Source organism: Salmo salar, chromosome 27 (assembly GCF_965601325.2).
Source record: "Salmo salar chromosome 27, fSalSal1, whole genome shotgun sequence".
NCBI lineage: Eukaryota > Metazoa > Chordata > Actinopteri > Salmoniformes > Salmonidae > Salmo > Salmo salar.
Window position 1 is genome coordinate 33,255,855 of NC_138317.1, and position 12,800 is coordinate 33,268,654.

General features: G+C 42.0%; 1 long non-coding RNA gene across 1 annotated transcript; it reads left to right on the forward strand.

The window, feature by feature from the left end:
• Positions 1–11,641: 11,641 nt before the first annotated feature.
• Positions 11,642–12,388, forward strand: LOC123730909 (uncharacterized). The gene is made up of 3 exons (XR_006762353.2): positions 11,642–11,832; positions 11,924–12,043; positions 12,173–12,388. It is a non-coding gene; the product is annotated as an uncharacterized LOC123730909 (long non-coding RNA).
• The last annotated feature ends 412 nt before the right edge of the window (positions 12,389–12,800 follow it).

Consider the following 12,800-nt stretch of genomic DNA (forward strand, 5'->3'; position numbering starts at 1 on the left):
AGTAAAATTTGATTTAAAAAACAGATTAAAAAAACACCTTATGGAACAACGGGGACTGTGAAGCAACACAAACATAGACACGATAACATACGCATTATATATACACACATGGATTTAGTACTGTAGATATGTGGTAGTCTTGGCAGCAGCTAATGGGGATCCTTAATAAATACAAAAATACAATTCACGCAGTCTCCTATAAACAGTTGATGTTGAAATGTGTCTGTTACTTGAACTCTGTGAAGCATTTATTTGGGCTGCAATCTGAGGTACAGTTACATCTAATGAAATTATCCTCTGCAGTAGAGGTAACTGTGGATCTTCCTGTCCTGTGGCGGTCCTCATGAGAGCCAGTTTCAACATAGCGCTTGATGTTTTTTGAAGAAACTTGAAGAAACTTTCAAATTCTTGAAATGTTCCGCATTGACCTTCATGTCTTAAAGTAATCATGGACTCTTGTTTCTCTTTGCTTATTTGAGCTGTTCTTGCCATAATATGGACTTGGTCTTTTACCATAGAGGGCTATCTTTTGTATATCACCCCTACCTTGTCAAAACACAACTGGTTGGCTCAAACGCATTAATTCCACAAATTAACTTTTAACAAGGCACACTTGTTAACTGAAATACATTCTAATGCAGCAGGTTGAGAGAATGCCAAGAGTGTGCAAAGCTGTTGTCAAGGCTAAAGGTGGCGACTTTGAAGAATCTCAAATATAAGATCTATTTTGATTTGTTTAACATTTTGTTTTGGTTACTACATAATTTCATATGTGTTATTTCATAGTTTTGACATCTTCACTATTATTCTACAATGTAGAAAATAGTAGAAATCAAGAAAAACCCTTGAATGAGTAGGTGTGTCCAAACTTTTGACTGGTACTGTAGATAGGTAGCATATAGTTAATATACTGGCAAGTTAGTTGGCTACTAATACATCAAACGTTAGTTAGCTAGCAAAAATACAGGTACATACTGATGTAATGATATGCTATGTGGTTCGTAAGGATAGCGTAGCTAACAAATTGTCAGCCAACATAATGTGTAAGGTAACTTATTTGAAAAGTCATTACTTTATTACATTTTCTTAACATTTGTCATAATTAGTTAAAGTAATGAATTGTATCCGCTCTTGTAGGATTTTGTCTGCATATTTTCCTCAATTTTCTTCAAATCTGAAAACAATGTGAAGCTACGCCCATTTTCTGATGAAATGCATTATGGGCCCTAAAAGCAAGGAAATAGTGTCCACTGCTTATATACGTCGTATTTTGGCGAATGTAGTACAACATCAGGGAACTTTTGGCATACTAACTATATCCATACTCTGACCAATAAGCATACTATATACTCAATTTACGTCACAAATAGTATGGTTAGTGCGGTTAGTATGAGTATTCGAACACAGGTCAGGATACTTTTCTGCCGCAGCCACAATGTCAAATTGCTTTGATTGCCTTTCTACTTGAGCCGTGTGTGCAGTTTATCACAGTTGCAATGAATGCCACAAATTCCACTTTATTTACATACAGCATGTCCGGTTCTTTTGGTTGACAAATAGGCCTATACACTATGGGCATTGGTGCATCAACTACCATTACTTCAACTTCACTTGCTCTATCACAGTAGCGGTGTGTGGGTAAAATTCAGATGCGGCCCATGCCGTTTAAGATGAGGGAGGATTATTTATTTTTTATGAGCATCTCCTTATTTCTATTACAGCATATTGGATGACTGTCATTCATATTCCATTCACCCAGCTCAATGTAACATGGAGAGGTTTAGGCTACTACATGATACTCAAATGTACCCTGTACCCATCATGAGGTTGCTACAACCTAGCCTATGAATGAAAGTTTACAATGTAGGTGCACAGGTCGAGATCATTTTTAGTAATCAAGGTGACAGACAGTGACACATTCAATACCGCTGTCATGACTGTCCTGTAAGGACCCAAATAGGTCAGATCAGCTTTGCAATAAATAACTCCAACCAGACCCCCTCTCACCCACAGAGGGGGAAGGAGGGAACTGGTGGGGGTCAACACCTCACCCCCTGTTGTAAATCAAGGACAGTTGAAAAAGAAAAGGAGAGCCGCACACACTAGGAGCTCAGATGGAATATGTGACGGCGCCGGGAGGGTCGTCAGCGAAATGGGACACATACACCTCTTCCCCATTTATTGGGGAGACTCTCTCCATGCAGACACAGATTTTGGTTGTGGCATCTTTCAACAACCCTCATGATCACATTTATGCACACAACCACACTTACACTACTGACTACACATATTTGTTAATTGTATTTACGTTACTTCAGTTAATAAATATATTTGGTTATTCCTTATCTCCACGTTGTCTCCTTTTTGTTATGAACTTTGAGCCGGTTCGTGACAAGTGGGGGCTCATCCAGGATCTTGAAGGTATTGTGTTTGGGAGAAAACGTGGAGTTAATGTTAAACTCAGGTGCTTTGTTTGCATCTTTTGTAACAGCTTGTTTGAGTTTTAATGTTTGGTGCCCAGTATTGATTGCCTTTGTTTGTTTGGTAAACTTGCCACTGCGGTGGATCATCATTGTGTGCTGCATTGGAGAGTACTTTGGCTAGTTTCCAAGCCCCTGCCCAGGCTGGAGACTCTTGCTCTACTTGTTGTTGGGACATTGGCCTGAGGTGAGTACAATTGGCTGTGTACCTCAGTGGGAGATTTGTGTAGGGTAGTGAAACTTGCTACCTGGAATTATAGCCTTTCTTTTTCCCCTGTTAGGCTTAACGATGTGTTTCACTTTGGAATACGTTGGGCATGGTTATTTTGTTTTATTTTTCTGTAGCGCCCAGTGTGATTGTCATTTCTCTGGTTGTGGTCTGGTGTGCTCAGCAGAGGGGAAGAGTGAGATTTTTTTGTTGTATTTTCTTGACTATGGCGTCTTACGTAGATGAGTTTATTCGCTTTCCATCAGAGGAACTGAAGAACTAAAGAACAGCTGTTGAAGATTGCTGAACACTACAAGGTTGAAATTAGGTTGATATTGAAGGCCAATCTGATGGAGTGGTATTCTTGAAGTTACCACTGGGGCAGCCTCTGCTGACTCACCGTCTCCCTGTTCCGTTACAATGGCTGCTCCATCTGTTAGCCCTTGCAGTCTTTTTGAACAGCAGAAGGAACTGCTTCTGTTAGCTATAGCATGATCGTGAGAAGCTAGAGCATGATCGTGTAAAGTATGAACAGGATTTGGCTCGTGCTAAAATCAAACTGCAACAAGAGCGGCTAGAGTTGGTTAGGGAAGGAAAGCTCTCAGGGGAGAGTTTGCTCTGGGAAGGTGACCCAGATTTACCTAGGGGTCGTTCCTCTTTTGGTTGTGCCCAGGACACATTTGATATTGTTGGGAACTTACGGTTGTTGCCTAAATTTAATGAGGACCCTGAGACATTCTCTTCGTTGTTTGAGCGTGTTGCTGACACTAGGAGTTGGCCTGATTCTGACCGCACTTTAAAGTTGCAGTGTGTGTTGACTGGTAAAGTGCAGGAAGCATATTCAGCTCTTAGTGTAGCTGACAGTGTCAGTTATAAGGTTAAAATGGCTGTGTTACAGATTTACGAATTGGTCCCTGAGGCTTACTGCCAACGACTTAGAACTTTAAAAAGGGACAATAAACAGACTCATGTTGAGTTTGTGTGAGAGTTATCTTCACAGTTTAATCGCTGGTGTTCCGCATCTGCAGTTATGACTTTCTAAGGGCTGTGTGATCTGATTATGCTAGAGCAATTTAAGGACACAATCCCTGATCATATAGCCACGTACATTAACGAACGAAAAGTAGACTGTCGCTGAAGCTGCGGTTTTGGCGGACGGGTATGTTTTGACTCAAGTGTCTTTGCAGAGCCTCGTATTCAGAGTGAGTGGGGGCGTATGGAGAGATTTGGGCCTCGCTCACCGAGATACTTTGGTTCACGAGCAGAGTTTCATTCAACTAGGATTGAGCCTGACTCCCGTGGTAAAGCTGACTTTGGTCACTATTGTCAAGGTTTGGGTCATTGGAAATATGAATGTCCGGTTCTCAGGGCTAGGGGTAAATCCAGTACTTGCACTTACGTTAAATCTAAGCCTACGGTGTTAGCTGCGCCTGTTCCATATCAGTTCACTCCTGACACATCGTCTCATGCCCAGGGGCATGTGTGAGTCCATATTGACCAAGACCATTTACCTTTCATTACGGAGGGTTTTGTGTCTATGTTAGGAAGTAAGGACCTAGTGCCAGTGACGATCGAGAGACACAGGTGCCTCTGAATCGTTTGTGTTGGAGTCTGTATTACTCTTCTCTGCTGAGACTGACTTGGGGAATAGTGTTCTAATTAGGGGAATAGGTTTGAACACTCTGTCAGTTCCATTGCATAAACTGATGTTGGATTGTGGACTGGTGAAAGGTGAGGTTGTTGTGGGGGTGTTTCCTATTGAGGGTATCGACGTTATCCTTGGGATTAATTTGGCTGGTGAGCATGTATGGCCTGTCGTGTTTCCATCTCTAGTGGTTTCCGCTAAGCCGTCATTTGCAGGGATTCCTGATGAGTGCGCAGTTTCCCAGAGGTGTTCTCTGCGTGTGCAGTGACACGTTCTATGAGCCGTGGTGACCTGGTCACTGCCCCGGCTAACGAATGCCACAAAGAAATCAGTCACTACTTTCCCTGTTATCCTGTTATCTGTGCTCCAATCTAATCAAGGCACAATGGGTTAAAAGAGTTGCGTGACCAAATTGTGCCTGTGGAAGAGTTGGGAGATGTCGCCCATGGCTATTTTCTCCAAGAGGATGTCCTGATCAGAAAGTGGATGTCTCATGGTAGTTGTTTTCTGGGGGAGGCGATTAGTCAGGTTGTGTATCAGTTAAGCTTTGTGAGTTGGTGTTGACAACTTCCCACAACGACGTTGCTGGACATATGGGTGTGAGGAAATTCTACAATCGCATATTAAGACATTTCTTTTGGCCTAGGTTAAAGAGGGATATTTCTGAGTTCATCAAAACTTGTCACACCTGTTAATTACCTGGTAAACCTAATCAAGCTATTAAGCGGTACCACTGTTTCCTATTCCTGTACTCAGCCAACCTTTTGAGTATCTGGTTATTGACTGTTGGTCCTTTGCCTCGTTATAAAAAGGGTAGTAGTTACCTGTTCACTGTGATGTGTCAGACCACTAGGTTTCCTGCTGCCTATCCTCTCCGTTCTATCACGACTAAGTCTGTGCTAAAAGCTTTGACTCAGTTTTTCTCACTGTTTGGAATCCATAAGCTCATTCAGAGTGATCAAGAATCTAATTTCACCTCTAAACTGTTTGGTCAGGTTCTCCAACAGCTCCATATTAAAAACAATTTGCATAGCGCCTATCACGCGCAAAGTCAAGGAGCGTTTCCATCAAGGAACGTTTCCATCAAACACTTAAGTCTTTGTTGAGAGCTTATAGTGCTGAGATGGATAAGGATTGGGAGGAGGGGTTGCCTTGGTTACTGTTAGCCGCTAGGGAGGTTTCACAGGAGAGCACGGGTTTCAGTCCAAATTACCTTGTGTTTGGACATAGGGTGCGTGGACTTTCTATCTGTTCTCCAGGATGACTGGAAGTCTCCCGAGCCCCCTCAGTACCTGTTATATTATGTGTGTGATTACCGGCGACGCCTGTACATCGCTGGTGAAATGGCTAAAGAAACTATCATCTTCACAGGCGAGGATGAAGGGCATATTTCATTGGCGAACTGAGCCTCGTCACTTTAGTCCAGGTGACCAGGTTCTTGCTCTGCTGCCAATTGTTGGTTCTCCTTTTCATGCCAAGTTTCAAGTTTCAAGGTCCAAAACTATCTAGTTGCCACTCCAGAACGGAGAAAAGCACACCAACTGTGCCATGTAAATTTGTTAAAACCCTATTATGCATGTTCCTCTGAGGCTGAATAATTGGAGTCTATAGTGGACGGTAAACCGTTTTTTTCTGGGGGGGGCTGATACCAATATTTCGCTGGGTTCTTGTCATGCTAGGTCCGTGCATGAGGAGGAAGATGTTCCTGGTCCCGACGATTGCATACTGCAGGGTAAATTGAAAAATTAATAGACACTGGATATTTTAGACAGCCTTCTCGCTCATCTACCTGCCGATGGGCGGTAAGAGATGGTCGGTCTGATTCTGAGATTTCCAGGTTTGTTTTCTGATACACCTACAAACTTAATAGAACACGATATTGACATTGGTGAAACTAACACCATTCGTCAGCGGTTCTAGAGTTTCTTCACAGAAACGGCATTGTCTGGATGCTGAGGTCAGGTACATGCTGAAGAGAGATATAGCAGCGCCTTCATTCTCCAGTTGGGCTTCTCCATGTATCTTGGTCAGTAAACCGGATGGGACAAACACATTTTGTACAGACTACCGTAAGGTAAACAGTATCACTAAGCCAGATTAATTTCCTCTTCCTCGGATGGAGGACTGCATTGATCAAGTCGGAGCAGCTAAGTTTGTGAGCAAATTTGACCTGTTAAAGGGCTATTGGCAGGTGCCACTGACGAGTAGGGCACATTAAATCTGTGCCTTTATTACATCCTCTGGTCTGTACTCGTATTCGGCCTGCGTAATGGCCTGCGTAATGCGTAATGGCCTGCGTAATGCGTAATGGCCTGCGTAATGGCCTGCGTAATTGGCCTGCGTAATGCACCTGCCACCTTTAAGTGACTTATGAACAGGGTGAATGTTCACGTGACTGACCACTGTTATTTTGTGTTTGGTATTGTCCTGTTCTATCACTCCTGTCTGTTCCCTTCTGGTCTCGTTTTCTTCTTTCCTCTTAAAGGTTACTTCCTGTGTGCTGAGGTCTGGGGAGGATGAGGTTTGCTGGGGCAAGTGGAAGTGTGAACACGTACCCCCCTCATGGATTTGGGACGCAGGCTGGGTCATTTGGGATACGGGCAGGATATGAGGCAGGATATGACCTGGGCTCAGGTGTGTCCTGGGATAAATACACCTCTTCCCCATTCATTGGGGAGACTCTCTATGCAGACACAGAGTTTGGTTGTGGCTATTTTTGTTTGTTTGTTTGCGTTGGCACCTTTCAACACCCCTCATTATCACATTTATGCATGCAACCACTCACATACACTACTGATTACTGACTACACACACATTTGTTAATTGCATTTACGTTACTTCAGTTAATAAATATATTTTGTTATTCCTTATCTCCACGTTGTCTCCCTATTTGTTACGAACTTCGAGCCGGTTCGTGACAAATAATTGAATAATGTAATATCCAACGTTTCGACAGACAAGCTCTCTTCGTCAGGGTATATTCATCAAGGGCAGAACATTCAGCATCTCCCTCCAATGTTCACCACAGGAATGTGCTTTTGTCCGGACATTTTCCTGACAAAACTCTTAACACGTTCTAAAGTGAATACTGGAACAATATTTCTAACAGAACGTGGGGAATGGTCAGAGGCGATCTAAATTATGTAATTTCGGTTATTTTGTGATGTCATTAAAAATGATAAAGGAAATACTGTGACTTGAGGTATACACACATATGTGAGGTGTCCATCCGATGCGTTGTGCATGAAATATGAAAAATGATGAAAGTGTTTAAAGAGGGATGTGATTTTGGAAACTATAAGAGGAAATTGTTTAATTTCGTGCAAGTAAGTCACCGCCCCCTGAGTGACGTCAGAAAGCATTTTACATCAGCCGATGTCACAAAGTGCTGTACAGAAACCCAGCCTAAAACCCCAAACAGCAAGCAATGCAGATGTAGAAGCAGAGTGGCTAGGAAAAACTCCCTAGAAAGGCCGGAACCTAGGAAGAAACCTAGAGAGGAACCAGGCTCTGAGTGGTAGCCAGTCATCATCTGGCTGTGCGGGGTGGAGATTATAACAGTACATGGCCAAGATGTTCAAACATTCATAGATGACCAGCAGGGTCAGATAATAATAATCAGAGTGGTTGTAGAGAGTGCAACAGGTCAGCACCTCAGGAGTAAATGTCAGTTGGCTTTTCATAGCCGATCATTCAGAGTTAGAGACAGCAGGTGCGGTAGAGAGAGTCCAAAACAGCAGGTCCGGGACAGGTAGCACGTCCGGTGAACAGGTCAGGGTTCCATAGCCACAGGCAGAACAGTTGAAACTGGAGCAGCAGCACGACCAGGTGGACTGGGGACAGCAAGGAGTCATCAGGCCAGGTAGTCCTGAGGCATGGTCCTAGGGGTTAGGTCCTCCGAGAGAAAGAGAGGAGAAAGAGAGAAAAAGAGAGAGAGAGAGAATTAGAGGGAGCATACTTAAGTTCACACAGGACACCGGATAAGACAGGAGAAACACTCCAGATATAAACAGACTGACCCTAGCACCCCGACACAAACTATTGCAGCATAAATACTGGAGGGTGAGACAGGAAGGGTCGGGAGACACTGTGGCCCCGTCTGACGATACCCCCGGACAGGGCCAATCATGCAGGATATGACCCCACCCACTTTGCCAAAACACAGCCCCCACACCACTAGAGGGATATCTTCAACCACCAACTTACTACCCTGAGACAAGGCAGAGTATAGCCCATGAAGATCTCCCCCACCGCACGAACCCGAGGGGGGCGCCAACCCGGACAGGAAGATCAAGTCAGTGACTCAACCCATTCAAGTGACGCACCCCTCTTAGCGACGGCATGGAAGAGCACCAGTAAGCCAGTAACTCAGACCCCGTAATAGGGTTAGAGGCAGAGAATTCCAGTGGAGAGAGGGGAACAGGCCAGGCAGAGACAGCAAGGGCGGTTCATTACTCCAGTGCTTTTCCGTTCACCTTCACACCCCTGGGCCAGACTACACTCAATCATAGGACCTACTGAAGAGATGAGACTTCAATAAAGACTTAACCTCTCTAGGGTCGGCGGGACGAAATCGTCCCACCTACGTAACAGCCAGTGGAATCCTGTGCGCGTTATTCAAATACCTTAGAAATGCTATTACTTCAATTTCTGAAACATATTATTATTTTACACCATTTTAAAGACAAGACTCTCGTTAATCTAACCACACTGTCCGATTTCAAAAAGGCTTTACAACGAAAGCAAAACATTAGATTATGTCAGCAGAGTACCCAGCCAGAAATAATCAGACACCCATTTTTCAAGCCTGCATATAATGTCACATAAATCCAAACCACAGCTAAATGCAGCACTAACCTTTGATGATCTTCATCAGATGACACACCTAGGACATTATGTTATACAATACATGCATGTTTTGTTCAATCAAGTTCATATTTATATCAAAAACCAGCTTTTTACATTAGCATGTGACGTTCAGAACTAGCATACCCCCCGCAAACTTCCGGTGAATTTACAAAAAATTTACTAAATTACTCACGATAAACGTTCACAAAAAGCATAACAATTATTTTAAGAATTATAGATACAGAACTCCTCTATGCACTCGATATGTCCGATTTTAAAATAGCTTTTCAGTGAAAGCACATTTTGCAATATTCTCAGTAGATAGCCCTGCATCACAGGGCTAGCTATTTAGACACCCAGCAAGTTTAGCACTCACCAAAGTCAGATTTACTATAAGAAACATTTTATTACCTTTGGTGTTCTTCGTCAGAATGCACTCCCAGGACTTCTACTTCAATAACAAATGTTGGTTTGGTTCAAAATAATCCCTAGTTATATCCAAATAGCTCCGTTTTGTTGTGCGTTCAAATCACTATCCGAAGGGTGATGCGCCGGCGCGTTTCATGACAATTTCTTTTTAAATATTCCATTACCGTACTTCGAAGCATGTCAAACGCTGTTTAAAATAAATTTTTATGCAATTTTTCTCGTAAAATAGCGATAATATTCCAACCTGGAGACATTGTATCCGTTCAAACGCTGAAATAAGAAAATGTCTTCACATGCACGCGCGCACCAGTGTCATTGTTCTCAGATGGACCACTCTCCAAAACCCCTACTGTTTTTCGCCCAGGGACTGCAGAGTTATCATTCCACGTTCTGGCGCCTTCTGAGAGCCAATGGGAGCCTTAGAAAATGTCACGTTACAGCAGAGATCCTGTATTTTCGATAAAGAGGCTACAGAAGGCCAAGAAATGGTCAGACAGGGCACTTCCCATATAGAATCTTCTCAGGTTTTGGCCTGCCATATTAGTTCTGTTATACTCACAGACACCATTCAAACAGTTTTAGCAACTTTAGGGTGTTTTCTATCCAAATCTACTAATTATATGCATATTCTAGTTTCTGGGCACGAGTAATAACCAGATTAAATCGGGTACATTTTTTATCCGACCGTGAAAATACTGCCCCCTATCCTAAACAGGTTAACCTAGCTTGGCTCAATAATAGCCTGCTTTAATAACAGAAGACCAGTTAACTACCAACTTAAATGTCAATGTTTAAATCATAGTTGATTATCTAGATAGTTGGTTGGTTAGTTTCTCTACTGAAAAACTATAAAACGTACCTCCCTATTGTCAGCCATCTATCATCAAAAATCAGGTTAGAGAGCAGTGACGCAAGTGTTTGCTCGCGCAATAATGTTTTATCTCTCCATCTTGTGCGCATTCGACTTTTAGACGATTTGACTCCAGACAATAGAGGACTTAAAAAAAATGTGTTTAGCTCTCTATACAATTTATTTAGGAAACCAACGGTGGTTGCACAGTACACTGGGGAAAAACTGAAAATCCTTATTGATCAGAGATGGACTGGCCACCTCGCCACGGTTTCAATAATTTTGGAAATCAAGTGACAACATCACAAAGATGCTCGGTGAAATCGCGTATACTCGTGCATATGGCACAGATATGAGACTTGAGGCTAGCAGTGACAGAGCCGTGCTTTACCGCACAGTGTGCAAAATGACAGTTGTGTATATGACTGTATTTCAGCTAAGCCTACATTTGTGTACATTTTGCAGTAGTATAGAACCAATAGCGTGTGTAGCCCAACTTAAAGAAGTAGGCAAACGTTCACTCTGTTCATTGTATATAATGTATGTAAACTTTGTTTAAACTCCGCTGTCTGTATCATGTGTCTAAATGTTGTCTATCACTAGCAGCACCATATCACCAAGTAACATTATGAGTATGTGCAAATGTACTTGGCGAATTAAGGTGATTCTGATTAATTTGCATTGCACAAAGTGCTAGGCTATGGAAAAAGGGACATCAATACTATGAAAACGGCAAATAGCCTACTTTTTGTCTCATCCCTGCTCTCTTGCTATAGCTTGTGTGTGTGTGTTGCTCTCTGAATGGGCATTTACTCTTATTTGCGGCCGATTCGAATGGGCTACTGACATGTAGGAAATTTCACATCAGCTATGAAAATATAATATGCTCTTAGTTTGATTTAGTTTGCTTTCCTGAAACTCTCCCACAGAAAATATTGCGCATCTGGAGAAGTGGCGGCCGTAGGTAACACGCATGCGTACACTAAAAATTAGGGGTTCAACGAGGGTTCTTCTAAAATTCTCAAAGTTCTTTGAAGAACCATAGGGTTCTTGGCACTGAAAATTGCCCTCAAAAGGTTATTCCAAGAACCCCATAGGTGGTGGGGTTCATTGAGGAACCTCCTTAGTTGGTGGGGGTTCTTGCAAGAACCTAACTGCCCAACTAAAAGTTTGGATTTGAATTTGAAAGGACAGCAGGTGCAGGCACTTAACTGAAAAATGTAAAGATCTCCTCAATTTAAGGTAAGGTTTGTCCCTTATATGATCTACATTTATATTGTTTTGTGATGATACCATCTATCTCTTAATATTTGTGCAAATCTTTCTAGAACAGATAATGGACACAATTCAATGCATATCAATCAACAAAGAGGTAAGAATATGTATGCTATTAGAATATGTTGAAGGCTAGCAGCATTGTGTGCAGATGACTGAACTGCTCACTTTTGTGTCTGTGTCTGCAGGTATACAGACGATGAGGCATACGAAAGTATGTCTATTGGTATGTTATGGAGATCACATGTACCATCCTCTTCCCTTACCTCATCAATGAATATCCCATAGGCCTGTACATTATGGACAAGGTATGTGTATGAAAACCATTATCAAAACAGCTTTTTTCATTCACATTCACCACAAAAAAACAAGTTATTAATTCTGTTGTGGCATGTTTTGTTAATCATCTGTATAATTACTATTTTTTGGATTCATAGACTTCACCTTCCCTACACCTCTGATGAATAACACAGGATACCTGTTTGACCACCATGCACTGCAAAATCATTCTGGCTATGGATACGGAGAACATCAACACATAACATCAACAAGCCAGAGTATATACCCATTGGACATGGGGCTCTGCTGGGAGTTTACCTCATATTTAGATTTTTTTATTCTGCTTTGCCACTAAAATCATAATCCACACTGACAACTAAAATATTGTGTTATTGTTATGTGTGTTGTTATTAGTATTATTTATTATTATTAATAATAATAGGGGAGGGGGGGCAGTTAAAAATTAACCCCAAAAGGTTCTTCTAAGGTTGTTCGAGGAGCCATTAAAAGAAGAACCCTTTCAAAGGGTTATTTGAAGAACTTATAGGGGTTCCCCCACAGTTTCAATTTGAAGAACCCCTAACCTAAAGGATACTCCAGGAACCTTTTTAGAGTGTATGAAGCCTGTAAGAATCTTTGATTTCATCCTGTCGCCATCTTCTGGATGCAGCTTCGGTAGCTTGAAAACCTCCAAAAAGCTCAAAGATGAGAAAAAAATACTAAAACTAAACATAATTCATTATATTTTTTACTGTCTTTTATTTTAGTTAGTTTTGGAGTCAAAGA